Raw genomic sequence first — 14,087 nt, 5'->3', positions numbered from 1 at the left:
GCAGCTCCAGGGTTCTCTACAGCCGGAGGCTACCACTTTCGCTCGGGACCAGGTGTTCCCCACGTGGCAGCAGGGAGGCCAGTAGTGTCCCGCCACTGCTCCGGGTGTGGCCTTTGTTCCCAATCAGGCCGGGGGCCCAGGGCTTTGTCCCCGCCCCAGTCTTTGTTCCTCAACAGCTCAGTGCTCACCCTTCCGTCGGGCCACGCCCCCACCAGACCCAGCCTTTGGACTCTCACTTCCTACCTCTGAAAATGAGGGTGTAATCTGGAAGCTGGCAAAGCACGCATCGGGAAAGTGCTGGCGTCGCGTAGAAATATTTGCGGAATATTTTCACGGCCCCACCGATTGCTAGTCTCCAAAGTCACCAATATAGGGGGCCTGTGAACCAAGGCTACCTAGACCCCTGGAACAGACATTAGGGTGCCGGAGACACAAGATCAAAGCAAATACCTAACAGGGACCGGGAGTCTGGATGAGTGGCAGAACGCTTGCTTGCCTTCTTGTCTGGACCCCCAGGTTGCATCCCCTCACTGCACCAGAACCAGGGCAGTGGGTGAGAGAGAGCAGTGGAGGCTAACGAGAAGGCTCATGAGCACAGGCGCTTGCCACCAAAACCTGACCACATCAAGACCCAAAAACTGAAAGGAAAGAATCAGCTCCCTCAGGTTGTCCTGACTTCATGCGCACTCTGAGGCTCACATGTGCCCACTCATGTGTTCATTCACTACACACACACAAAGCAAATTCAGTTTATTTTTGTTGTTGCTTTTGGTTTGTTTGTTTGTTCTTCAAGACAGGGTTTCTTTGTATAACAGCCCTTGGCTGTCCTGGAATTCACTCTGTAGACCTAGCTGGCCAACTCAAGAGATCCATGTGCCTCTGCCTCTGAGTGCTGGGATTAAAGGCTTGCATCACCACGCCGGTCACAATTAAGAGATAGTAGAAAGTACTGAAGTAACTATCCAGACACTGTCTCCAAAGAGGGAAGAGCGCGGTAGGTAGAAACAGGTGCTAAGACCCCGAGGCCGGACAGACACTGCACACAGGTGCACAGCACTGCAGAGGCAGAGGCAGACATAGTAAGGTCAGGTTGGGATACACAGTCTGCCACAACAAACAAAACAAACACAAAAAATAAACATTGCTAATTTACGCCTGGAAGAGGGGGTTGGAGAGAGGCTTGAGAGTTTAAGAGCACTAATTGCTCTTGCAGAGAGCAAGGTTGATCCCAGCATCCACATGGTGGCAAACAACCATCCATAACTCCATAGTTCCAGGATAAATGATGTCCTCCTCTGACCTGTGGACACATGTGGTAGATAAGCAAAACACCCATACACATGAAACAAATTTTTTTAAATCTAAAAAAATTAATGAAAAAATAAACATCAAAACAGGTGTGTTGGCAGAGTCCCAGCACTTAGGAGGCAAAGGCAGATGTCCCTGTGAGTTCAAGGTCAATCTGGTCTACATAGCCAAGTTTAAAAACAGCCAGAACTGCAGAATAGAGAACCCCTCAAGACAGAACAAAAATGTACAAAATGTACAGTAGGGCCTCCAGTCCACTCCCAGAGGCCCACTGTCCCCAGTAAAAAAGATTTGGATATCTTTGGTAGAAAGATAGTTTAAAGGTTAAAAATTAGCAGGGCAGTGGTGGTACTTGCCTTTAATCCCAGCACTTGGGAGCCTGATGCAGGTGGACCTCTGAATTCAAGGCCAGCCTGATCTACAGAGAAAGTTCCAGGACACCCAGAGCTACACAGAGAAACCCTGTCTGAAAAAAAAAAAAAGGAAGGAAGGAAAGAAAAAGAATCCATAGAAACTGGACTGTAGAGATGGCTCAGCCTCATTGGAGACCACTCAAAAAGCAGAAGGAAAGAAAATAGCTCCATAAAGTTGTACTCTGACCTCTATGTGAACACTGATCTATATACATATTTATACATATATATATCAACATCCCTGCTAATAAATAAATGTGTCTTTAAAATGCACCCACGAAAAGAGACTCGCCCACTATCTTAGTTAGACAATCTATTGCTGTGACAAAACACAACAAAATTAACTTAGGAAGGAAAACGTTTATTTCATTTTACAGCCTGTTCTCCATCAGCCAGAGAAGTCGTGCCAGGAAACTCATGCCAGGAACTAATGCAAAGGCCATGGAAGAGTGCCGTATACTGGCTCCCCAGGACTTGTTCAAATTTTTTTTTTTTTTTTTTTTGAGACAGGGTTTTTCTGTGTAGCCTTAGCTGTCCAGGACTCTTCTTAGACCAGGCTGTCCTCAGACTCTCAGAGATTTGCCTGCCTCTGCCTCATGAGTGCTGGGATTAAAGGTGTGCCCCAGTCTGCCCCACCACGCCCTGCCTTTCTTTCCCTTGTTTTGTTTGTTTATTTTTTTGGTGGTTTTGTTTTTTGAGATAGGGTTTCCCTGTGTAGCCCTGACTGTCCAGGACTTGCTTTGTAGACCAGGCTAGTTTCCAACTAAGAGATATGCCTGCCTCTCCCTCTTTTTTGTTTTTGTTTTTCGAGCCAGGGTGTCTCTTGTAGTCCTGGCTGCCCTGGACCTGCTTTGTAGATCAGGCTGGCCTTGAACTCATAGAGATCCACCTGCCTCTAGCTCCTTAATGCAGGGATTAAAGGTGTGAGACACCACATCTGGATCAACTTGCTTTTTCAAAAACCCCGTAACCACCTGCCCAGTAACAGTACCACCCACCTGCTCTCTCCCACATCAATCACTAATTTTTTTTTTAAGATTTATTTAGTGTATTAAGTATACAGTGTTCTGCCTACATGTACACCTGAACGCCAGAAGAGGGCACCAGATCTCATTATACAGTTTTGTGAACCACGATATGGTTACTGGGAATTGAACTCAGGACCTCTGGAAGAGCAAGCAGTGCTCTTAACCTCTGAGCCATCTCTCCAGCCAATCACTAATTTTTAAACCACCCCACAGGCTGGCCAGCACATTGCTCACCTTTAATTCCAACACTTACCAAGCAGAGGCAGATAGATCTCTGTGAGGTCAAGGCCAGCAGGGTCTACACACTATTTTCAGGATAGCCAGGGCTACATAATAAAGAGATCCTGTCTCAAGAATAAAACAATGCTTTCCTACAGGCCAGTGTGATGGAGGCAGCTCCTTAATTGAGGGTCTCTCTTCCCAAATTACTGAAGCCTGTATAAAGTTGACATGAAAACTAGCCTGCACAGCCATTCAATTCACCAACTGACACAATGAATCCATAATTTCTATCCACTCACTAAATTAGGAAACTAGAGTGCCAGGTGTGGTGGTGCATATCTTTAATCCCAGTACTCAGGAAGGAAGCAAGTCCAGGACCAAGAAAAGAAGAAGAAGAAGAAGAAGAAGAAGAAGAAGAGGAGGAGGAGGAGGAGGAGGAGGAGGAGGAGGAAGAGGAAGAGGAGGAGGAAGAGGAGGAAGAAGAGGAAGAAGAAAGGAAAAGAAAGAAAGAAAGAGCAAAAACTAGAGAGAAGGCTCGATTTGGAATAGAGTGTCTGTCTAGCAGGACAAGGCCTACGGTTCTATGCCCACTGCTGGACATGGGCACACACACCTGTAATCCCAGCACTCAGGAGACTAAGGCAGAAGAACCTTGAGCTACACATTGCATTTCAGACAATCCTGAGCTACATAGTGAGATATTACCTCCCAAGAAACTTGGGACATTGAGGCTGGAGGATCAGCAATTTAAGTTCATCCTCAATTGGAGACAAACCTTATCTAAAAAACAAACAAACAAAAAAAAAACATATCTGTAATGCTAGCACTTGGGGCAGTGGGGGAATTAGGTAGGAGGATCGCTCCCAAGTTCAAGTCAGTCTAAACTGCAGATGTGAGACCCTAGGGAGGAAAAGTAATGCAAGTAGAGTGCTGGGGCTGAGGTAAGCTCAATTGATGCCTAGTACTAAATGAGAGAGAGAGAGAGAGAGAGAAGGAAGGAAGGAAAGGAAGGAAGAAAGGTAGAAAGAAATGACTTAGCCAGAAAAAATATATCTTTCTGTCATCACATGAGACTTGTTACCTTGTACTCAAACTCACTCAGAGAACTTGGCATCAATTTTGCCTTCCCAGAGGGAACAGAATCTCAGGGACACATGGCACTGCAGCTTGCTTACAGAATACTGCCTGATCATTAGATGCTAAAATGTGGGAGAAAAAAAAAAAGAAAAGAAAAAAAAAAAAAAACAGCCTCTTTCAATAAACTGCAGTGAAATCTCTGAGCAACAAAGGATCATCTGCTTAGTTTACTCAAGGACTCAAGGAGACACCTAGGGGTGTGTAGTGTCAGTGCCTGGGGATACCTGATAGGAGGAAGATCAGGCCAGCACCTGCCTACATTAGCGCACAGATTGGATGTGATGGGTTTTAGCCAACATCTGTTGAGGGCCTATAAGCCAAGAGCACATAGCCTGAAGCTCAGCGAGTTTTAAGTTGACATTTATGTATTTATCTTGTGTGTGTAGGTACTGTGTGTAGGTCAGAAGACAACTTTCAAGTCCTGGGGATCAAACTCAGGTAATCAGGCTAGCCTCCTGGACCTACCTACTGAGCCTACCTACTGAGCCATCTCACCAGGCTTTTTGTTTGATTGTTTGTTTTAATGTATATTGGTATTGCATGTATGAGGGTATCGTGGATCCCTGGAACAGGAGTTACAGAGAGCTGTGAACTGCATGTGGGTACTGGGAATTGAACCCTGGTCCTCTGGAAGAGCAGCCAGTACTCTTAACTGCTGAGCTTGACAGCCCTTGTTTTGTTTTGTTTTTCGAGATGGGGTTTCTCTGTAGCCTTGGCTGTCCTGGACTCTTTGTAGAACAGGCCTCTACTTCCTGAGTGCTAGGATCAAAGGCATGGACTACCGCTTGGCTCCCCTGTTTGTTTTTTAATAAATATATAGTTCATTTTTATTTTATGTACATTGCTGATTTGCCTGCATGTATGTCTGTGTGAGAGTGTCAGAAGGTCTGGAACTGGAGTTACAGTGAGCTGCCATGTCAGTGCTGGGAACTGAACTCTTGTCTTTTAAAAGAGGAGCCCATGCTCTTAACAACTGAGCCATATCTCCAGTCCATCTGTTTGTTTTTGAGACTGGGTTTCATATATCCTAGGCTGGCCTGGAATGTTCTGTTTAGCTGAGGGTGACTTTCAATTTCTGATCTTCCTACTTGCACTTGGTTTTGTTTGTTGGTTTGGTTTTGGTTTTGGTTTTTCGAGACAGGATTGTGTAGTCCTGCTGTTCTGAAACTCACTCTGTAAACCAGACTGGGCTTGAACTCATAGATCCACCTACCTCTGCCTCCTAAATGCTGGGATTAAAGTGTGAACCACCACTCCCAGCTTTTCTTCCTTTTTCTAAGTGCTGGGTTAACAGCATGGGCCATCACACTGCTTTTCAGTACGTCTTTAGGTATATATGATTTTTTTGTCCATTGGACCTATAGAGATATGGCAAGCAAGGAGAGAGGCAGATAGGTACTATGAGGAGCCAGGTAACTTATGTTCTACATAAGTCAGGATCTACCATCCTCCATCAGTCTTCATGGAGGCCATAAGTCTCTGCAGCCTGCTGTCAGATCAGTGGCTTGGGAGCTGCTGGTGGACACAAACTACACAAAGGAGTTCCAGCTAGAAGTTCTAAAGCCAGACTGTGGTAATGACTGCAATGTAGTGAATATAAATTCACTGAAAAATGCTGAAAGTGTGTCCTGAATAGCACACATCTTGAACCCGAGGCGTATCTCTGTGAATTCAAGACCAGCCTAGTCTAAAGAAAAAGTTATAGAACAGCCAGTCTAAATAGACCCAGTCTAAAACAAAGAACTAGACAATGCAAGCAAGTATGGTGCAATGCATCTGTAATCTTTGCCTATTGGGGGGTGGGGAGAAGGAAGAAGGATCAGGTTCAAAGCTAGCCTCCCCTATCATAGCCAGCAGAAGGCCAGCTTGGGCTACATAAAATCATATTTCAAAAAGCAGAACAAGGCCTGGAGAGGTGGCTCAGAGACACTGTCTGCTCTTCCAAAGGTCCTGAGTTTAATTCCCAGCAACCGCAACCGTTGGGTCTCTCACAACCATTTATAATGAGATCTGGCTGGCAACCTCTTCTGGCATGCAGTTGTATATGCAGATAGAACTCTCAAAAAGTAAAAAAAAAAAAAAAAAAAAAAAAAAAGTTTTTAAAAAGTGATCAAAAAGCAAAAAGCAGAACAAATTTGATGTGGTTGAGCACCACATCTTTAATTCTAGCACTAGAAAGAGAGAGGCAGGAGGATCTCTGTAAGTTTGAGGCCAGCCTGTATACCTGAGTCCTTGTCTTTTTATTTTGTTTTTGTTTTTGTTTTTCCAGATGGGGTTCTTTGTGTGTAGCCCTAGCTGTCCTGGAATTCACTCTGTAGACCAGGCTAGCCTCCAATTCACAGAGATTCACCTCTCAAATGCTGAGATTAAAGGAATGTGCCACTAACCCCCAGCCCTGAGTTCCTGTCTAAAGAAAAGCCTAAGTGGTTAAAGGCACCTGCTGCTGAACTTGATGAGCTGAGTTGAGTACCAGAATCCATATATAGCAGAGAGAACCAAATCCCAAAAAGAATCTTTTCATCTCTCCACAGACACTCAATGGCATAGCATGAGTGATTTATCACACAGAGCAAATAAATGTGATATATACATACACACACACGTATATGGCTATTTTGTGCACCCACTTGCATGTTGAAGCCATCTCTCCAGTCCTGGTAGAAAATACTTTTAAAAATATTCAAGACTAGCCAAGTGTGGTGGTATGAGCCTGTAATCCTAGCACTCTGGGAGGCAGAGGCAAGCAGATTTCTGTGAAGGTCAGCCTGGTCTTCAAAGTGAGTCCATGACAGCCAAGGCTACACAGAGAAATTCTGTCTCAAAAATAAAAATGAAGACTAGTCTGGGCAGTAGTGGCTCATGCCTTTAATCCCAGCTCTTGGGAAGCAGAGGCAGGGGGACCTCTGAGTTTAAGGCCTGCATGGTCTACAAAGTGAGTTCCAGAACAGCCAGGGCTACACAGAACCCTTTCTAGAAAAACAAACAAATAAAGAAAAATTCAAGACTAGGGATTGGCTCAGATGGTATAGAATGAAAGCTTGTCTAACACTCCAACTGTTAGGAAACGTGCGAATGTGAAGGTTACACGTGGGTCCACAAATCACACCACGAGATCGGTTCCACGTGGGAGGTTTATTAGGGGAAGGGAGTTACAGAGAGGGGGAGAGAGAGAGAGAGAGAGAGAGAGAGAGCACATTTGCACGTTTCCTAACACCAACACCTGCACCACATGAACTAAGTGTCTTAGTTTCTGGAGCAATGGCTCAGTGGGTAAGAATACTGGCTGCTCTTCCAGAAAACCAGGGTTCAGTTCCCAGCACCTGCATAGCAGTTTCCCATATCTGAACTCCAGTGCCAGGGGGTCTTATGCCCTCTTCTGATCTCCACAGGCACCAAGCATGTGTGTAGTACACAAACTTACATGCAGGCAAATACTCATACACACACACCTATGTATTTGATATTTGAAGGCTGGCTTTCAAGGACCTGGTCCAGGCTGGCCTTGAACTCACAGGGACCTGCTTGAGGCCAGCCTGGTCTACAAAGCTAGTTCCAGGACAGCCAGGGCTACACAGAGAAACCTTGTCTGGACAACCAAAAAAAAAAAAAAAAGAAGGAATGTGTTTGTCTTGGAAAAAACAAACAAACAGAAAAGGTGTGTACCACCACCACCATTGCAGCAATATAAAATCTTTTTTATTGAAAAGAAAATTTCATATTTTGGGGGTTCAGAAGCCCAAGGGAAGGTGACAGAGACTGCAACAGTAGGCACCAAGACTTTGTATTGTGCGACTCCACATCCAGGTATAGTGGAAACCATTACTCCAAGGTGACTTTAGATTAGGTGAATCACTGTAGAGACTAGGACCCCTGCTGGAACTTGTGGGAGGCTAAGAATGGTTTAAAACAGCAGGGAGTAAGGCTGCATTCCAGTTAAACTTTTGGATAACAACTGAACTGAGCAAGTGGGGAAACTTTCAAAGCTGGAGCATGCAGGCGGGAAAGCCCAGCTTCCTGTGTTGTAAAGGCAGACCAGTATCTACTGTGGTGGAGAATACTATGCCCGCACCCCACTATCAAATATGGAGTTTCAGAAGCCTTGAGAGGTAATTAAGGAAGGGCCCTTAAATTGTGGCCTTTGCCGTGAGCTACAGGAATATTTTTACATATGAAAGCTACTCCTGTAAACCTTTTCACTCCAACACGCATTCCTCATATTCCACCCCACCCCACCCCCTTGGTTAGTCTTTGAAAACAACTGGGCCTGATTTGACTTCTGTTTCTACTACTTCTGTAGTGTTCTTTGGGCCTCTTCTGGTCGCCTCCTGCAGTGTTAGAGGCTCTTGGGGGGGGGGGGGCGAGTAAACTGCCCTTCCCCAACTCCTCTCCCATTTCCCCTCCCTGCTAAATTATCCCTACTTGTTTGTACTACTTTATCCTGCATTGCCAGGGATTGCTTCCAGCCTTCATTTCTGTCTTGTGTCAGGAAGCAGTTTCCATGAGGCATGTTGACTGCAGTTCTCTGGGTGAACCAGAAACAAAAAGAACATGGGTATGTGTATTTTGGGGACAGTCGAGGCTCACTAGGGTAGGACATAGTTTGTGGACATAGGACCTAAGTTTTGGATTTTGCCCAACAGTAGCTGTCCCAGTGGGTGACCCTAGATGAGAACCTGGCCTGATAATAAAAGAGTAAGTTAAGATGCTAACAGGTGCCTATGTGGCAGCTCACTACTGTCTGTAACTGTCCCGTGGAATCTGCCCTTTTTCTGGGGTGCAAGTGTACATGCAGAAAAAATACCCATATACATAAATAAATCTTTAAAAAAAAGATGTTAACTACCATATACATGAATATATACATATATAATATAAATTAAATATAAATATATATATATATACATAAATCAATGTTTTTAAAAAAGGATGCTAACCAGTACCTATTCAAGGGTACTTGGACAATGTCTTCTCTCTGACCCATGTGACCTGCTTCAATCAAAAGAGAAGGATCTGTAAGCCTCCACTTCTTTCATTTTATTTTTTTATTAATATTTTTGCAGGTCTGGTCACTGTGACCAGTTTTTTCTCTTCAGTGATTGATTCATGCTGTTTGCCTCTTCCCTTCCCCCAGGTCCTGGAAACCTTGTAGTCTGATATAACATTATGTATGTTTAGGGCCAGAGAGATGGCTCAGCCTATAAAGGCACTCACTAGCCTGCAGGCCTAAACTCAATATCTCTACCCACATGGTGGCAAGGTGAAGAAAGAAAACTAACCCCACACAGCAAGCTGTCCTGCAGAATTGCACTTACATGCATATGCACAAATACACACAGAATAAATAAATGTAATTAAAATAAATATAAAATTAAAATTAAAAAATTTTTAAGAAGTCTTCTAATGGATACATTTGTGTTTTCTTTTCCGAAAATGCTTCAATAACCACTGTGATAAAATCTTTCAAAAAAATTTAACAAGTGTTTTTTCAAGGCTACAGATAGGTCCTCTTCCCAAACACACCCTAGATTTCTAGTGGGCCCTCAACTCAGGGCTAAGACCTTTGTGAATTTTTTTAGACTGATATATGCTGTGAGCTTTTTGTTTGTCTGTTTATCGGGGGGGGGGGTGTTTTATTTTGAAATTTCCCCTTTTCCCATTTCTTGTTTTTTAAAATTAATTAACTAATTAATTAATTAGTAAGACATGATCTTAAAAGACAGGTCTTTCTGGCCTGGAACTTACTGTGTAGAACAGGGTGAGTTCCAAATTAAAGACATTTGCTTGCTTTTCCCGCTGTTACCCAGTAGAGGAGATCCCAATTTAGGAGTATTTCCAGCCCCCTGATGTTTTAGTTTTTCACTGATATTGCAACAAATGATCAGAAACTGAGTAGCTAAAAGTAAAATTTTTGCAGTTCACGGTTGCAGGCAAGCTCTATGGCCAACAAGCCCAAACTTGAGGTGCTTGCCAGGTGGGATCTTTAGTGAAGGCTCCAGAGGAAAAAATCTACTTAACAGTTGCTCAGGTTGTGGGCAGATGCACCTCCGTGCAGCTGTAGGCCTGAGGTTCCTGTTACTCTTGGTGCATCTCACATTTCTGCCCCTCATTCAGCCACATGCCTACCTCTTTCTTTTTCTTTTCTTTCTGTTTTTCAGAGGCAGGGTTTCTCTGTGTAGTCTTAGTTTTGTAGACAAGGCTGGCTTCACACTCACAGAGATCTGCCTGCCTCTGCCTCCCTGAATGTTGGGGTTACAAATGTGTACCACTATGCCCAATTTGCCTACTCCTTTCTAAGCTTCTGAAATGTTCTCTTACTTGTTTCATTTTTTATCAGACAGGGTTTTTCTGTATAACATTGGCTGTCCTGGACTCTCTTTGTAGACCAGGCTGGCCTCAAACTCACAGAGATCATTCTGCCTCCCAAGTGCTGGCATGAAAGGCATACAACAAACCCAACCTTTTGTTGTTGTTGTTTTGGTTTGGTTTTGGTTTTTGGTTTTGTTGTACCCAGATATCGAGACCCCAAAAAAACACCCAAAGTCGAGTCCATTGCAAAACACAGGAGGATCTTTTTATTACAAGATCGACCCTGGATCGAAGCAACCTCCCTGGTGAAGAGGAGAAATGCAGCCCCTGGTCTAGGGTAACAAGGTTTTTAAAGGGCAAAACCACAAGCGGTGGATTACATGCCTTGGTGGTACATGACTGGGTAAGGGAAATTGACTTTTGAAATGAATGGTTTACTTTAGGCACCAAGACCATAAAGGGTTCTGGCCTGGCCATCTGAGCCGGTTTCCTGGCAACTATATCTCTAGTGGGTGGGGAAAGAATGTGATAGGTCTAGTTCCTCCCTGCAGGTGGCTGGACATGTCTTCACCTGACTGGCCTTCATTCAGACTTATGCTTTAAACTTTAGACCAATACCCAAATTTCTTTGGTCACTCAGGTTCGATTTTCAAGACAGAGTTTCTCTGTGCAACAGAGCCCTGGCTATTCTGGACTTGATTTGTAGACAAGGCTGGCCTTGAACTCACAGAGATCCATCCACTTACTGAGGGACCAAAGAATTAAAAACTAGCTTTTTGGGGTACTGAGCTAAAAAGTTTAAAACATATCAGGCAAGTTGACCTTGCTGCTTCTAGGCAGATCCAGCCAGCTGCAGGGAAGAGCTGACCTTGCTGCTCGTCCAGGATAAAGACCCGGATGGCCCCCAACTCCTTCCAGCTTGTACCTTTGCCCCTGAAAATAGCACAGACTACTCAAGGCTGGCAGTTCCACACCCCGCACTGACAACAGAGAGAACAAAGAAAGTCAGAACTGGCCATGGTCTTGGCACTTTCCCATAGCAAACAGTTTTGAAGTGGAGCATTCCCTTTTCCTGTATTAACCATTATAAGCCTGCCAGGCTGACTCCCCTGCTTTGGGCATATTGGGAGGGACTGGGACCTAGAAATCACCCACAATCTGGAGCTGGATACCAATACCTTTGTGTCTGTGAGAGTCCAGCTCAGAGCTTCGAATAAAGATCCTTACGTGTTTTGTAACAGCCTCGACTCCCTGATATATATATATATATATATTTTGAGGGGGGGTGTCACACGAATTGGGCATAACACTACCTCTACTTCCTGAGTACTGGGATTAAAGGGAAGTGGTGGTGCAAACCTGTAATCCCAGCATTCTGGGAAGCAGAGGCAGGCAGATCCCTGCCCTCTAATTATACAGTTGCTAGGAAATCAGCCCATATGACCAGGCCAGAACTGTTTGTAGTCTTGGTGCCTAAGTGGACCAATCATTTCAAAAGTCAATTTCCTTTACCCAACCATGTAATGCCAAAGCATGTACATCACTGCTTACATTTTTTTCCCTTAAAAAACTCTGTACTCCTAGACCTCAGGGCCCCATTCTCTTCTGTTTCCACAGGAGGTTTGGGTCCCATGTTCGAACATTTATACAATTAAAAAACCTCATGTATTTACAACGGAGTCTATTTATTCCTGGGGTTTGAGAACCAGGCATGACACTACAAAGCAAGTCCAGGAGAGCCAAAGCTACAGAAAGAAGCCCTGTCTCAAACAAACAAACAAACAAACACCAAAATATTTATTTTAACTTGTATGTGTGTTTTGCCTGTGTATGCCCAAGTCTAGTGGACCACAAAGACCACCAGGGAGCCAATACTGATGTTTTTATTACAAGCTTGAACTAGGGTCCACACTGTCACCAACACAAGGGTTCCTAAGTGTAGCCCCAAGCTCAGGGAGAGGAGGGTTTTTATTGGATTACAGCAAGGTTAGGGAAATCCCAGTTTAGCAGTTTTATGATTGATTGACATTTAGCAAATATCAGGTGTCTGGAATGCCAAACCATAATTGATTTACTCATCCTAACATAAAGAAGAGCACCTGGGTAAACTTCAGGTATTTATTCCCTGATTAGCTGTTGCTAGGGGTGATAGTTAAATATTACCAGAGGTGAGTAATCTAAGCACATTTATTTTTGTGGGTTTTTCTCCCTTTTGAAACTGGAGTTTATGCCCAGGTCATTTACCATTAAGACAAAGTTTCTTTTTCAGAAATGGGGTTACACAGGCCTCACATCTCAATGTATGTCTGTGTACTACGCAAGTGCCTGGTACCTGTGAAAGACAGAAGAAGATATCAAATGCCTTGCAACTGGAGTTGTGGATAGTTGTGAGCCACCAGTGGGCACTAGGACTTGAATCTGGGTCCTCTGTGTTAAGTTTTAAACCTGGGACAAATGGCTGAGGTGCATATTGAACACATCAAAGCAGACCTGTCCACCAGGTTCTCCCAGCATCCCTTAGTCCCTACCTGTTACAGGGCCCTCTTGGTTGGCAAATTGCCACCTACACCATAAACTTTTCAGTCCACCGGCTGCCCTTCCCCCAACTATCCCTCCCTGTATAATCGAAACATTTTGGTTACCTAATCTTTCTGTCTACTTTCTATTTTGAGCCTCTTGGTTGGGGCACCTGGTTCCTCTCTTTTTCTTCTGCCTTCCTCTTCACCCTCTAACATAGCTCAAGGTTGTGACCACCTAGGTTCTCCCAAATGTGTCTGCCTTAGCTGTACTGTCCCTTTCATCTACAACAAAATTTCTCCTTTCTCCTTCACCATAACTAGGAGCAGTCATATCTTTTCCTTTTTCTTCCCCTCCCCCCTCTACTGTGAAAGAGCAGGAAGCGCTTGTAACCAATGAGCCATTCTCTAGACTCAATAATCTCCTATTTTAAAAGAATATTTGTTGGAGGCTGAGGAGATGGCTCAGAGATTAAGAGCACTGACTATTCTTCCAGACTTCCTGAGTTCAATTCCCAGCAACTATATGGTGGCTCAAAACTATCTGTAATGAAATCTGATTCTCTCTTCTGGTATGTATGAAAACAGAGTATTTGTATACAGAAAAAAAAATCTTAAACAAACAAAAAAAAGTATTTGATGAACAACTTTGATCACATCTTCAAAAACTTTTTCAGTAGAGTATACCTATTCACTTAACATGACTACAAGTTCTGGGGATTTGCAACAAATCTTTTTGTTGTTTGCTTTGTTTTGTCTTTTGCTATTGTTTTTGTTTGAGACAGAGTTTCTCTGTGTAGCCTTGGCTGTCCTGGATTCACTCTAGACCAATCTGGCCTCGATCTCACAGAGGTTCACCAGCTTCTGCTACCCAAGTGCTGAGATTACAGGCATGTGCCACCACTCCTGACCTTTTTTGTTGTATTGAGTTTAAAGACAAGAGTCCTTACATGTAGTTCTATTAACCTGGTTCTCACTCTATAGCCCATAGTAATACTCCTGCTTCAGCCTCCTGAATGATGGTGCTGACACAGCAGCAGCAAATGCCCATTAATGGAAAACTGGTAGTGGAGACCTAACATTGCAAGCTACTTAAAAAGTAGAGAGCTAATCCAGTGGGGCTGGTCAATCACCTAGCCAAAACACAACTCTTCAGA

This window comes from Meriones unguiculatus, chromosome 6 (genome assembly GCF_030254825.1).
Source record: "Meriones unguiculatus strain TT.TT164.6M chromosome 6, Bangor_MerUng_6.1, whole genome shotgun sequence".
In the NCBI taxonomy this organism is placed as follows: Eukaryota; Metazoa; Chordata; class Mammalia; order Rodentia; family Muridae; genus Meriones; species Meriones unguiculatus.
Note: the sequence above shows the minus strand (reverse complement) of the source record.